This window comes from Thunnus maccoyii, chromosome 21 (assembly GCF_910596095.1).
Source record: "Thunnus maccoyii chromosome 21, fThuMac1.1, whole genome shotgun sequence".
In the NCBI taxonomy this organism is placed as follows: Eukaryota; Metazoa; Chordata; class Actinopteri; order Scombriformes; family Scombridae; genus Thunnus; species Thunnus maccoyii.
This window is the reverse complement of record NC_056553.1, coordinates 16,315,902-16,331,144: the sequence shown is the minus strand read 5'-3', so window position 1 is coordinate 16,331,144 and position 15,243 is coordinate 16,315,902. Positions and strand designations below refer to the sequence as shown.

Here is a 15,243-nt window from a genome sequence, read left to right as displayed (position 1 = left end):
CATAGATGAAATTTTAAAAGATTTAAATATTTCTTTTATTTCATATATTTTTCAATGATCGGGGGGGAACATGTTTTTCTCAGTGCCTATGTCCACACAATGAGACATGGTCAGTAGAAGAGAATTTGTTAACAGGACATTCAGTGTTATTTAGCTTTTATAAAGCTGCATAGAACAACCTGGATGTTCCAAAAGTTGAACTGAGGGTGAACTGATTGATTCAGACCTGGAGGAACACCTGACCAACACTGACCTCCAGTGGTCAAACCAGGAAGCTCAGTAATATCTATAAACAGGGGCATCTGATTCTACCAGTGTGAGTCTCTGTGATTTGTAAGATCAGTCAAAGGACCGCTGTTGAAAGAACCTTCAAAGCTTTGAGTTAACTTTGAAACAACTTCACAACTGTTTTTGTGAGGAATTTAGTCATGCAAAATAATGAGCCTTTAAGCAAAAGTACAAATCATTAGTAGAAATATGAATTTGAGTGCCATTTTTCACATTAACTGTTACATTTATGCACGCATCATTTGCTCTGAACAAGCTGAGCTGACAAGCACCCTGGGAGTGGAGCTGTTGCATCGTGTCTAATGTGAAAAGGGCAAACCTGCCATAGAAGATATTCACCTGAGGCTTTCTGTTGCAACCATATTAATTCACTTTTATCTCTGACTATTTTGGTATGGTCTTACCATCTGCAGCGAATTAAATAGTACAACATTGCTAACAGATTTTCTAACCATCCAGGGTCAGCAAATCTGCCGAATTTTGCTTTAGTTGTGTTCAGATTTTCTTTTTATCAATTCATGGAGAATCCAAAAAAGTTCTTCTGTAGCTGTTGTCTCTGATTCAAGCAAGTTTTTTTGTAAGGCTTTCATGTGTTTGTGTCTCAGCAACTTAACAAACCAAGATGCGCAGTAGCTTGTTTTCTTTTTGTGTCTAAAGCACTCGAGCAGTGGCTGTTATTAGCACTGACTTGATTTTTTCAGCCATTTTGATCTAATTATCTGGTTTGCCTGCTTGGTGTCAGCGGGCTTTGAGCAGAATTTGAAAGTGAGTTGAAGGATTAGTGCTCTGAGTGGCACAAACCACAGTTGTAACTAGTTTACACCCCATTAATGGCTCTATTTTATTAGAATTTGTGAGACTAATATTATTATCAGCTCCACTGAAAACAGTGTGCCTGATTATTGTTGCTATACAGATAAAAGAAAATCCTTTTGACTGGCTAGGTAACTTGAAAGAGTTGTTTTACATGTGAATATAGTACAGTACAACATCCTTATAGTGTATGGGAAACTGTGTATAAGGTACTAAAATAACATTCTCTGTGTACAAAACATTTATAATTCAAATGTGTAACTACATAAAATTGTGATAGATTAGTAAGAGTAAATTTTCAGAACTTGACTGAAGACATTTCTCAAAAGCATCACTTTAGCAAAAGTAAAGTAATCATTAAGCTGTAAGTTTGGTGCTGTTCAAAGGGCCAATTTTCCTCCAATCTCAGAAAATTTGGTGCCAAGACAACTGTGGTACATCATTAGTGCAAAATATCTTACATTAGTCCAAAGTATTTCGTGGGTTTTGTAAATTTTGATAAAATAAAAATGTAACACTCTGCACTGAGACACATGAATTCTTGGTCTGTCAATTTTATAAAAGTGTTCCATCGTTTTAAGTGCGCCAATACAGGAATAATGAACAATTCTTGAGACATACAGCTGAAATATCTATTCTCTTGTGAAGAATAAAGAGACTAATTAATCATACAACCTGATTTAGCAAATGCTACGCCTCAAACATCAGAATATTGCATACTATTAACCCGACCCAACACTTGATAATTGCATTGTTTCAACAGCCTTCTAGAAGAGACAAAACATGAAGCGCATTAGAAAATAAGAATTTTATGAATATGCAAAAGCAGTTTTGGTGCAATCACTTCAAGCAAAGGCAAAAATGAACACAAAGGAACAAAGACAGGAGAGAATGAAGCAAATCATTTGTCCACAGGCGCCTGCACGCACATCAAACAGGGACAAAAAGAGCCTATTCTGCTTCAAAGACTGCCAAACAAGCATGGTATTAAGACCAGCTTGACTCAGAGCAGGCAAGGAAAATAAGTTGTATGTGAAGTTATGGTACTTAATAACCGAGTGAGCATTGAGCCAGAGTCACTATGCTTTGGGTGTATGAGAATTATGTCTAGCCTGAAGTTGTCTCCGTTTCCACAAAGTTCATACCAGCGGAGCCAAAAGGGTCGTCTGAGAGCAGAGAGAAGTCAATGCAGATATTGTAGCATTTTGCCGTATGTGTGAGTGGGCGCATGAACTTTTATTGCTCTCTTTGGGAGCATCAAAAAGTCCTCATGCATTCAAATGAACATAAACAAAAATCTCTGTGTGGATTCTCATAAAAAAAAGATGAGAATTTTAGGTTAGTAGTCTTTGTGTAACATTTGGATTAGGGTTCCCATAATTTATTAATAATAAAACTTAACAGTATAATTAGAAAGCATAATGCAGTATTTTGCAACTAGCTTCTAAGAAGACACCAATTCACCAGCGTGCTGCTAACACGCTGCACCAGGCTGCAAAAACCCTCCATAGCAGTTAATAAAAATGATTTTATTTTTATTAGTGTGATATTAATGTGAAAGAGGAAAGTAAATGCTAAAAAAAGATGTAGCCAGGGGGTGAAATAGCAGTGGTAGATGTAATGATCACAACTAACACCAGAGGCAGCAGAGCACTACAGCACAGTAACAAGTGTTTGGAGTCTTGTTCAACAGGATGGAACCCACATTTAGTAACACGCATTATCTAAGTCAGCCTCTCATACACACATACATTTACAAACAAACACACACACACACACACACATGTGCAAAGTCTTTACCAAGCACAAAAGGCTTTTCAGACGGCTTCATTAGTAATCCCCTCCTCAAAGCTGATACCGATCAATAACGGCCCCCATTGCAGTAGGGGACCGAAATGAGCGTTGCACCCTCCAGTGATAACAATGGAGATGTTTGCTGCCTGTAATTGCATTTCCAGCGCCACAGCCGAAAGGGCCCGTCAGCTGTAAGTAGACCGTATTTACACAACAAATTACCCAGGAGAGAGGGTGGGCGAGGAGGGGAGAGACTCGCAGACACTCGCACTGAGTGGGCAGGTAGAGAGGTAGAGGAATTATGGGTGTTTGGGGCCTTTTTTTTTTTTTTTTTTAAAAAGGGAGAGAGGACGGTTGCTGCTCTATTCTTGTCTCTCAATGGGGTTTTTTTGTGTAAAAACATGTTAAAGGTGCTCAAAAAATAGTGCCAAATTATCTGTGATGCATCAGTATACTGTAATCACCAACAGGACCACAGGCAGGGTAAGTGGTAGTCTCTATTTAAAGCCAGTGTACACACATAGTTAAAATGTGTGCATTTGTTTTACTTCTATTTACTGTACAGGTTGAAAACATTTCTCTATCCAGCTTTCAGTCTTGTCATCAGTGATCCTGTTTATTGATGCTAATTTTACTGATCACTCACAGGATGTAACCGTTAATTGAAAGGAACCCATTGCACCTTTAAAATATCATCTAGCAAGTCACTGCGCTCCCAGTACAAACCGAAACAGATTATTTTCCCATCATATCTGAATGTGTTTAGCGAGGAACGCGTGTCCCCTTTTAACACGACTTGTCATCCAGAGGCAAATTGAACTCATTCAGTCAGGGCGTTAGATGCTTCTCTCCTTTAGACCAGTGTGCTATCAAATTTCATCACGCTTCACAGTTCGGGAGAGAAAATCATTTTCTATAAATCATGTTTGTTCAATACTGAGCTGTCCAATTACTAAAATGAGGTGAATGTACGACTGTGTTTCGCACCAAAGTCTGCAGCTGGCTCACCATCTTCAGAGAGACACTGCATGTAATGATAATAACTAGACTGTAAAGAATCTATACTTGTTTAAAGTGAAACTGGAAAAAAGTAATAAGAAAGATATTTAATGGGGTCAAGTCTGATCTAAGACCTGTTTCATCTTAGATCTACCACACCATCCTGGAGAATACACTGTTATCTTTAGAAAGAACTATATATCTTTCAAAACCATGAAATGAATAAATTGTAAGCTCACAATTGTCTGCGGTTTGGAGAACAGGACATGAAGAAAATCCTGATGGGTGTTTCTTCCTTTTTCTGGACAACTTTTTGCTGGTTGAACCATTCAGATGCAAAATAACGTGTTTGTGCTGTTGAATCGAATCGTTTGGAGTGCAACCAATACAACACCACTCCATGACAAACCCCAACCCCCCCCAAAGAACACTATACTGATATTATCTAAAATGTACAAATGCTTCCAATCTTTGCCATGGTAAAATTAGCTAAGAAACATTATAGCAGAGTGCTTCATATCATCCTGTGATTTCAGCAGTGTCCTTCTTCTCTCCACCTGACATTCTCCTTACATTTAAAGCTATTTATTGGCAACGACATAAGCCAAGGCATGCGCTAGCACTGTTAGCACCATCTGCTGTGCAACGATAGTCGCTTCCATTAAATGTTTATGATGGCGCTGCTGGGTTTGTCTAAGAGTGCGAGGTGACAAACATTGTTCTGGCTTAAGTTGACCTTCAGATAAGGAAACTGCTTTCTGCTGGGGAATGCGGTATCAGTCAGTCTAGAAACAAAAGTGCAAAGAGACACGGCGGCAAATTATATATTTTGATATCAGAGGTTGATTGTGGGGGAGAAGTCAATGTTCTTGTGTTTTGCTTGATGGAAGGGTTGAGAGGCTGATGTGTTTGTGCAAATTAATATCATGTCATGAATACTTGAGTGTATGCATTTCCATACATGCGTGTGTGCACTCCTCTCCTCTGCCTCCTTGCTAGTCTGCAGCTCCACTGGAGGTACGAGCAGTGGCTCACATCAGGTCGCTCTTCACACCCCCTCTGCCCCCCCCCCCCCCCCCCCCCCCCCCCCCCCCGTGTGTGATGTGCACAGCGTCAGAAATCTACAAATCCGTAAATAAAACCATAAAACAGCAGTTTTCCCTCCCGCTGCCACGCCGCACCGCTGGAGCTGGAGCAAAGGAGAGAGGGAGGAAATGAGAGGGGCGGGCGGGAGAGAGAGAGAGAGAGAGTTAGGAGAGAGGAGATGAGGGTGGGGGTGGAGAGGGCAGCGAGAGGCGGCGGCATTATGTAGAAAGGTGTAGCAGAGGAAGAGAGTGGAGAGAGAACATGTGTAGAAAGGGGATATGAAGGAAAAAGCAAGACAGAGAGATAAAAGAAGAATAGATTAATTTCTTTAGACTGAATCCCTGCAAGAATGAGACAAAAACACTAGGCGAGAGAACAGATAGAAAAACATAAGTGGGGAAAAAAAAAACAAAAGAGATATGAAAAGAATAGGAGAATGTCAGAGTGCGTGTTTGCATCTAGAAAAAAAAGAAGGAAAAGGAGAGATCTTACAGTAGAGATGTCTGCCTCTGGCAGGGACACTGGGTAAGACCTCATTGAACCAAGTTTGTCAGACACATCTATCTGTTTGACTACAAGATAAAGTACATTGCTTTACCCTCCTTTGAAAACAATCTTTAGAGTGCTTCCTGAATACTGAAATCTCAGGCTGCACACACTGCTTAAGGCGTAAGCTCCAGCGCTTCATCTCAGCAGCAGAGAAAAACTCTAAAGGCAGTGCTGTCAACATATTGTTAGATCTATTGATTCTGATTTATTTGAAAATGTTTTTTTTGTTGCCTAACTGTTTCACATTTAGAATGGGATCCTACTTTTCTAATAAGGTTTACAGCACAAAACCTCACCTAAAATTTCAATACAAGGAAAAACCCCTGCTGCTTTAGTCAAACGAGTATTTATTGATAAAGCATGAGCTTCCTCTTGTAGCAAAAGGGGCCAGTAGGATGGCTGTCTGCATCTATTTTCATCGCCACCTTCACATTTACGTCAAAGGTCAGGGACAGTAGGGGTGTCATGATTCTCCAAATCCTCGATTCAATTTGACTTTTGATTTTAAGGTCACAATTCGATTCGATTTTTTTTTTTTCAGCACTGACGGCTACGCTGTCTATCAAGTCTGTTAGACTATCAAGTTTTAATTTGTAAAGGTCAATAGATCATTGGTTTTATGCCAACTTCCATTTACATTTTCAAATTCTTCTTTAAAAAGATAGGCTACATGGTGTCATGTGTGATATAACCGCCATTTTTTTTGGTATGTTCCACACCAAGGTGTAATGGTCAAATTTAAATAATTTATATAAAATGTAATACAATAACTTATTTCAGTAGTCAATTGGGAACAAAAGAAGAGCCACTAGATGGCAGAAGGGTACTTTACAACAACAGCTGTAAAAAGTGAAAATTAGGATGTAGCTCATTGTCTACCTTACTACATTAGGAGAGAGGCTTTGTTTGTGTTTTAACAGTTGTTGATCCAGGAAGTTTGAATCTGTCAATATATTTCCAACTTTACCGTGTAAGTGTGTAGCATAACCTACAAACTGTAATTTTTCTGTCAACGTCGTGTTCTTTGTTTACACAACTCACGGTGAAGGCAAAATGTTTCCATGCCGGTGACTTCAGGGAAGTTGTTTCTCCATCATCTCCGACTCCAGCAGTAGCCACGGTGTCTTGAAAAGTAACGCAGCTGCAGACTACTGGTAAGCTACGCTGTGTCATCTTTGAAATGTTTTGGACACGCGCAAGTAGGCAGGGGTGAAGGAAAAAAAATACAGGGAGAATCACCGATCCTACTTTTGATTTCAAAGGTCGAAATCAAACGCTCTTTTCGATCGATTTTTGATTAAGAACTGAAATCCTGACACCTCTAAGGGGCAGTTACAGAAAAGTACTGTTCTAGTCTGTTCCAACAATGGATATATCTAATTAGGCTACATGCTACTCAGACTACTCTTTGACTCAAAACTGTCCAAATACTGCATCACTATAAATTTTCCCTGTGATTCTTTATGTTCAGAGTGTAACCAAAAATATGGAACATGTAGATTCCTTATTAAAACACTGTCTCATTTGCATGCCGAGGTGTTTGTGAAGGCTTACATTTCATAGAAAGCGTGCTCTCATTAACAGTGAGGGCAAGCTTTCTAATCTTGCCCAAAGTTTACTTTTAATTACGATTTCTCAATTGCTTCGGCTTGCTGAGAGACTTTGCCGCCAAAATCCATCTGTGTTCACATGTTTGCCTTTTATCAAACTCAGCACCTGCCTGTGTTGGATTTGTGCACGTGTGTGTCCATTCGTCTCACGCTGCACCAGTTTGTGTGTTTATGCGTGCGTTCAGAGGTGCCGGTGCCTTGAAATGTTGCGTTTGTCTTTAAGTGTGTGTGTGTGTGTGTGTGTGTGTGTTTCTTTGTGCAGCGCTGGGAGAATGAGTTTACAAACCCCATCTGGTGGGTCATTTGAAGGTCCTTTACCATTCTGATGACATTTTAAATACACTGCTTCACTGTGTTTGGAATAGCTTGTATGTACGTGTGTGTGAGTGTTTGTGTGTGTGTGTAGGTGAGGCTTTATTTGTGTATTTGGAAGGGTTGGAGAAAGAGAGAGACAGTGAGAGGGAAGAGATGCTTGTGGATATGTAAAATGTATTGATGGAGTGTGTGTCTTTCTGTACACCTGACTCAAATGAACACGTGTCAGATTTTATGTATTAGAGGTAGCCAATAAATCTCAAGTCTTCTATCATAATTTATGTAGTGTTAGATTATGATAGACACTGTACTGCGTATAACATGATAAAGTACATTTAATCAGAAGAGAATTTGCATTGGGTGATAATGACAAACACCTTAATAAACACCTTGATATCACTATGTAATGCTATACTGTAATTTATGATGGAACTATGGTGACAGAACAAGTGGATTTACTGTTCATTTACTTAATTAGGTCTAAAATAAGCTCAGAAAATTCTAACACAGCCTTTCTTTAGATTTTAATTATATCAGACTTCATTTTTGACACTATTTATGGTGGGCATTTTCCAGCAATAGCCATTAATAAAAATGTAATTGCCAAATTATATCGTAGATTTCATGGTTCCTGTTCTACTTGGATTCAAACTGCGTACATGCAACACTTAACGGAATGTGGAGATTGCGGAAAATTAGATCAAGAGTTCAGTTTGTTTGAGTGATCTCGGGTGAGCAGAAACCCACTTGCAGTTACCACCAGTAACCACAGCTGTCGCCAAATCAATCAGGAGTGAAATGTTAAGGTTTGTAAATTTAAAGTGGCTGTAATTGATATTTTTTTATAATAACTATGTATCAAATGACGATGTGTAATGTAAAAGGCGTCGCTTGTAGTGATGAACCTGCAGAGAATTACCACCTGACTGTGCAGCTCCTCTCAGCTTTATGGAGCTTTATAGTGAGTCTCAGCTCATTGTTTAGTTGTCTGGCTACAACTTAAATGTTTTTTCGCTCTCACTGCTTTCATAGTGTCGTTTTGACTGCAGCAGGCAGCTGTTTCTATAGCAAAAGCTATAAAAAAAAAACCCCTATATACTACTAATTAGCTGTAGATTAGCTGGTGAACATAGTGGAGCATTTAGCTAGATATTTCCCTCAAGAGTTGATAGAGCACAAAAAAGAGCTAAAGGAGAGTGAATGTTGGAGTTACATTCATTAGGTGGACAGAAACATGACTTCAAATGAATGACAATGTTGCTTTGTGTGTAAATAACCAACTGTTTGCTAACTGGTTCGCCATATCAACTTAAAAGGTTATGATATGACAGTGTTGTGTTCATCATTTAATGTGGGTTTTAAGACCTGGAAAGACATTTTCACAAACATTTAAGACATACATCCTGATAACTACATAACTATATTGAATCTTATGTCATAATATCAATATCAATTGATTTATTGTCCAGTTCTAGAGTCAACATGTGTTTGTTTCAGTGTGTGTATGAGTGTCTTGGTGGTGAATGGATGTATGAGCCTGATGATGCTGAAGTCATACGGGACAGGGTAGGAACCAGTGTTGTAGAGTACTAGCAGCTTATTTGCATATCAAGCTGAATGGAAACCTTACAGGGGAAAGCCTCTGACAGTGATTGTTCATGGTCTATAGAAGTTTCTCACATGCCTAACACACGTTTATATATATATATATATATATGTATTTGTATGTGTGTGTGTACCCACACATAAAAGGAAACAAGCAGTGAAACACAAACAAGAGCACAATGAACAATGGAAACAAGTGCACACACACACACACATACACACACACACACACACACATATGCACTCCCACTAAAACAAAACACAAGCACATAAAAGAAAAGATACATTCATACTCGCCCACCCACACACACGCTATGTGAGGAAGACTTGGTTTGGGAATGACAGCTATTCATTATGATCCACGCTAAGCCGAAAACATCATGACGAAGCAGGTTTTAACGCACACAATCACACACACGTACACACACATGCCAGCCAGAAGCCATAACTCAGAGTGTGTTGCTGCAGGATGAAGGGTTTTTAATATTAAGCTGTCAGATGGGAGAGGGCTGAGTCACAAAGAAATGACTAAGGAGGTTTTCCGCACGCCAGCACATAACGCACACTTGGACACACACATTTGATAGCAGAGTTCTGTCGGCCACCGACGGAGAACTATTGTGTGACTGACCTTCATAACTGTAATCGTCCATAAGGGTCTTGCTTTTTATTTGTTGGAATACAGTTTTTCGGTTAAAAGATTCAAAAGTCCTCGAAATGCACACTTGGAGGATTTTCATCTGCTGACAATAGCTCTTGACCCCCATTTACTTCTTTGGAACCCAATAGATGGCGGCATATGAGAAGCATAATGTGAAATGAGTGTTTAAAGACACAACGAAAAGCCCGAGGCGTGTGTTGGCCGTTTAAACTGCAGCGGTTTTGACTGAGCTCCACATTGTATTTCAAAAGTGCTGGAGAGATGCTTGTGTGTGTGTGTGTTTAGTTGAAGTTCTCAATTCAAAGTCTCAAAATTCTCTGGCTTCCAACGTGACAAAATGAAAAATAAGACATTGCACATGTGCAATTCCTAAAATATTAGAAAGTTAATTGGAAACATTAGCACAAAGTCTCTTTAACACCATAAAAAGAACCACACTACATGATACACTACATTGATCAAACTAAATATTGCCACATCTTCAGATAGGACTGTGATACAACATTATTTGGATGTAAAATCCAAACTCATAAAATCATAAAATATCATTATATTGTCAAAGATCATAAGAAGATTTCTGATGTTTATGACTTGAACAATGTAATTTTCACTCTAAACATACACAAGCCATTCATTAAAGCTATGGAAGATTGCCATCTTAAACCATCATTCAAAGCCAGAGGCAACAGATTTAATGTGTCTCCCATTTAAACTGAGTACAATGTGCTTGATTTAAAACATTCAGTCATCTTCTTAAAGCCAGACAGTCTTTGTCATAACCGCAATTCACAGTGCATGTGTCTGTTTAGCTTGAGTTCTTTTGTAAATGAAGGAATAAGGTTTTTACAAATCCTTTTAATGACTGCCATGGACGGTTTTATCTCTTAAAAGTAGCCTTCATATCACTAATGTTAAAGTACTGAACAATTCTACAAAAAGCAATAACTATAAAAGCAAAGGAGAAAATTAAAAATTAAGCCAAGACAGAACCTTCTAACAGGTTCTGGCTTTTAAAAATAGTTGAGAATTTAAAAGTCCAACTCACCCGAAAAAGTTATATGTATCTCACTGACACAGCAAGTGCAAGCAAATCATCCTATATTTTCTACATATACAGTACCAGTCAAAAGTTTGGACACCTTCCCATTCACTTGAATGAGAGAGTGTGTCCTCCAATTTTTGACCTCCTGTAACCAGCTTCTTCCTGTTGTCTTCCCCTAAAATCCAACCTCAGCATGACGCCTTGGTTTCTTTTTAAGTCAAGGGATAATGTTACCTTAAAATTTCAAGCAGTGAATATCAATGCTAGGGCAGTTTACACTGTGCATACATACTCTACATACTATAGGCTAATTAGTTCAACCTCTAACTGATACATTATGCTGTTAGTGAGTTGATACAGGGATTCATAAGCTGTTCAAAAAGTTATAATGTCAATAACAGTGGGCCTTAGTGGGTTAAATTTCCATACTTCCAAGCTTTGAATGTGCTTCTCATTAGACTTTATCTTGAATCTGTGTGTATTTGTTATAGGGATATGCTGTCATTAATTGTTTGCAGAAGGTAATAGGGGATCTTTGCTGCATACTTATTGCACCTATGGATGCTGCTGTTTGGTCTTCCTAATGTACAGGCTTCAAGGGAAAAAAATACTGCAGCAATGTGTAGGTGTGCGTTAAGCAGCATAATGACCTTGGATTCATGGGTTAGCAACAGTTCTTTTAAACGGTGACTAAACAGGGATGAAAATTGCAGAAAATAATACAGGTCATTAACATCCCAACTACAGTGCTTAGTGGCTTCAGTATGAGATATCAGTGTGTGTGTGTGTGTGAAGCTTGCAGAGCTGAATATGATTCAGACTCTGCAAGATTTAATGCCAAACACTGCTTAACATTATAATCAGTGTAAATAAATCCATAATACTAGAGGGAATGCAGAGCATACCCCGACCTCCAAATAACTGTAGGCATTATGATGGTCGAACATTCACACATTCACACATGCATTAGCACAGTATGATAAGAGGGTCGCTGTGCAGAACTTATGCATGTCAGTGGTTTCCACTGGGTTCCTCCTCTGCTACTGTCATGGCTGTGGAGACTCAATGACATCCCTTTATGTCAGATTAATGTTACAGTGGATATTTGCTGTGGGCGGTCCACTGCCTCCCTTTCATTGCGGGGTAGAGCAAGGGCAATGGGATGCACAACAGCAAAGAAAATGAGCAAGGGGAAAGTATTAGTTAGGGCTACTTTATGCAAAGAAATTGGCAAGGGTCTTAAGGTGTTACTGTAGGCACCACCAATCAACAATCGGAGCTTGGCCAACAAAAGCTTGGTTTGGGTTTATGTACCCGGGCATGACCAATCAAGAGTGCATCCTTATTTTGCACAATTGTTGGTATCAGCGACCCGGTTTCAGTCTGCTATTTAAGCCTGCAACAAAGTGCAATATGTAATTTGGAACTAAATGACCATATTTAACATGGTATACAATATTTTGCTCACCATTACGGACCCTGTTTTCCTTGAGATTTTATCTGTTATTCCTTCTTGCAGGATACAGTGTACTAAAGCGCTGGACTGAGTGACACTACACTTCCATTTTTGCATGTATATCAAAAAAACAGCCAGTGGCCGAACCTCCAAAGTATGCATGTGTGAACAGTCAGGTCTCTCTCACGCCGACTCACGCCATGTTTCATTTTGAGATCTGATTGAAATGCGTCATGTGAAATTGAAAAACCCCGGTACCGTTTATGATTTGCATTTACAGTGTTAAACTTAAAGATTGCCAAACATGAATTCTATGCAGGTAGAACAGGCACATGAACCTAAAAACAAACATCAGGATGGCTTCCACAGATGGTTCAAGTAAGAAACACATGCACTGCTTGACATTTTGAATCAGGACAATTTCGCAAAGCTAGAAAATGTGCAGCACTGCTGGGAGCAACAGATCAGTAGAGCTAAAAAGAACAAAGGCAAAAGAATAAGTTTATAATGAGCATGTAACTACTGAGAAGTAGTTGGAAAAGAAGGATTGGCCTCCCCTGAGTAGAGAGAGTAATATGAGCAGAGGTTGATGGATTAGGATGAATACAAAAGCAAGAATAAGAAATTTGAGAAAAGTTATCATTGGAATATTGTTTGCTTTCTCCAAATTTAAAAGTTTTAAAGTTGAATTTACATATCATAATCAAGATACACACTCCCAGAATGGCCAGCAGTTATCAAGCCACCAGTCAGGTTGACTAGGAGAGAAGTGGAGGCTAACGGCTGTATTGCTGTGTAAGACTCTCAACTATGAATTGCCAGTTAATGCTCTCCAGTCTGTACTATTATTTTTACATTTCTGGTTTAAAAACACATCAGGAAACAACAATCACTGGATAATAGAGATCATCTCACATCCCACCTCTAGGTTGACTTTTTCAGAGCTCCAAAATGTCACAGATTAAGTGGAGCCAGAAGCAGAAGCCTGGAGTGTGTCCAGAAAGATGTGACAGGCCACAAGAAAACTGCTGCCACAGTTAGACGACGGGGCGGGGGTGGCGGTGGGGGGGGGGTTTGCAGCATGAAAGAGAAACTATCCTTGAGCACAGGTAATCATGTCAGTCTTAGTGGTGTTGTTTGAAAGAAGGTGGATGTCTGGTTACAGAACAAATGCTATAAATATAGAAAACTGTCAACAAGCAGGGGAACAAAGATAACTTCATAGAATTTCCTTTTATTGTTTGGCAAAACTACAGAGACTTAATGGAAAATATACTCTGCAATCATATTTAAATGTCTCAGAGATTGAAGAAGAAAATTTCATGGTTGCAAGAGCAATAAGACGGCGCTATTACCTACTCTAGGGTTACAATACTAATCTTTTTGTTATTGGAGAAATCTGTGTTCACTCCATCATATCAAAGCCACGCAGTGCTACACCCATTGTACCCAGGTCAAAAACAGGACTGCAAATCCAAGTTGGATTGCTCAAATCTACCCATTACAACAAAAGACAGGTTTACATGCATCAGTCAGTGAGAAGTGTGTCAGGGGTCTCAACAGGAAGTGGGTATATAATAAATAGTACAAGGTTGGGAGAAATGAAATAGGAAAAATAAATAAACTGGATGAAGCAAGTTTTTTTGCCAACATCTTGGCAAGCATCTGCCACGCTGAAGAGTCCTGGAGAAAGTAACTTAATTCCTCCAAGCCTGTCTGCTGTACAAATTCACTCTACTGTAACAACACCTCGCCAGTGGTATCTTCTGTAATCTGATATCAAATAATTGGAACAATAAAAGTAGTAAGAACAGAAGGGGAGGATTAGATGAGGGATCAGGGTACAATAACTTCTTGTACAAAAAAGAAAAGGAAAGAATACTTTATCGCAAACTGGCTACATTACAGCTGAGTTTGTACTGTACGTGGCTGTACTGTATGTGTGTGTATGTGTGTGTAGGTGTATACAAGCTCCCGCTAAAACCTCCAACACACTTTTCCAACATTTTCCGTAATCCCCCATTTCCTGATGTGTGTCAGCATCCTCGTACATCAAATGAACGCGATGCCTGCCTTGTCTCTTTCTCATGTCATCTCATCATAACATTCTCACTTCTTTCTCCAAAGCTCTTCTTTCCCTCCTTTGCTTTCCTTTTTCTGACTCAACCTGTCAACCTGTACAGTACCTTCATCTCCCTCTACCACATCTTCATAACATTTTACCTCACTCAAGCATTTATCGCTTCTGCACATATATAAACAAAAACAAGCAAGGCATCGTTTTTGCTCACATGGCCTACAGAATCAGATTCAGCACCTGCCAAGTTTTCTGACTTTAGAACACATGCTGACACAATTCACTGTCACAGGGGTAGGCAGATGGTAATTTAAACTGTTGTATGTATATACAGTATTTACACATACAGTACAGTAAATTCTTAAATAGTTATTATTTACGTCAACTGCACAGAAACAAGAACAAACAGAAGCAGGCTTTCACCCTCACCATTTCTGGCAGGTTTTTAATGTTAAACAGGTGCAGGAAGTTTTGAGTCGGTTGAATAGGTTAACACTGATGAAAGAACTAAGAAGTACATAGAGAGTGAACAGTTTTTCAGTAAAAAAAGGAAATATGATATGACTCATTTGCTGTGCTGATGGAATTAGTGCTATGGGGAAAAAGGATGAGGGATCAATTGGCCATAAATTACTTTTCCTCACAATGCACATGAATTCAACCATGTAAAATGCTTCCTTAGAAGAAACATTATGACCATGTAAAAACATTTAAGACTATATATTAGTCACCAAAGATGAGACAAAGAGGTTGCATTCAGTTTCTTTGGGCTTGTGTTTTCATCAGGGTGTTTCTGTCTTAACATACTGTGTGTTTCCCTGGCTAGATTACATGGACCTGCAGATATTCTAGAGACATCCCTGTGTCTCCTTATCATATATAACTGGAAGGGTGGAGTGTATCATGTAACATGAATTTAAAAGATCATTAATGGGAAATGATATCATT

General features: G+C 39.0%; 1 protein-coding gene across 2 annotated transcripts in view; it reads right to left on the bottom strand.

The window, feature by feature from the left end:
* The window catches only part of tpk1 (thiamin pyrophosphokinase 1), a 71,774-nt gene that overhangs the window by 1,369 nt on the left and 55,162 nt on the right, over positions 1-15,243 (bottom strand). The window lies entirely within an intron of this gene.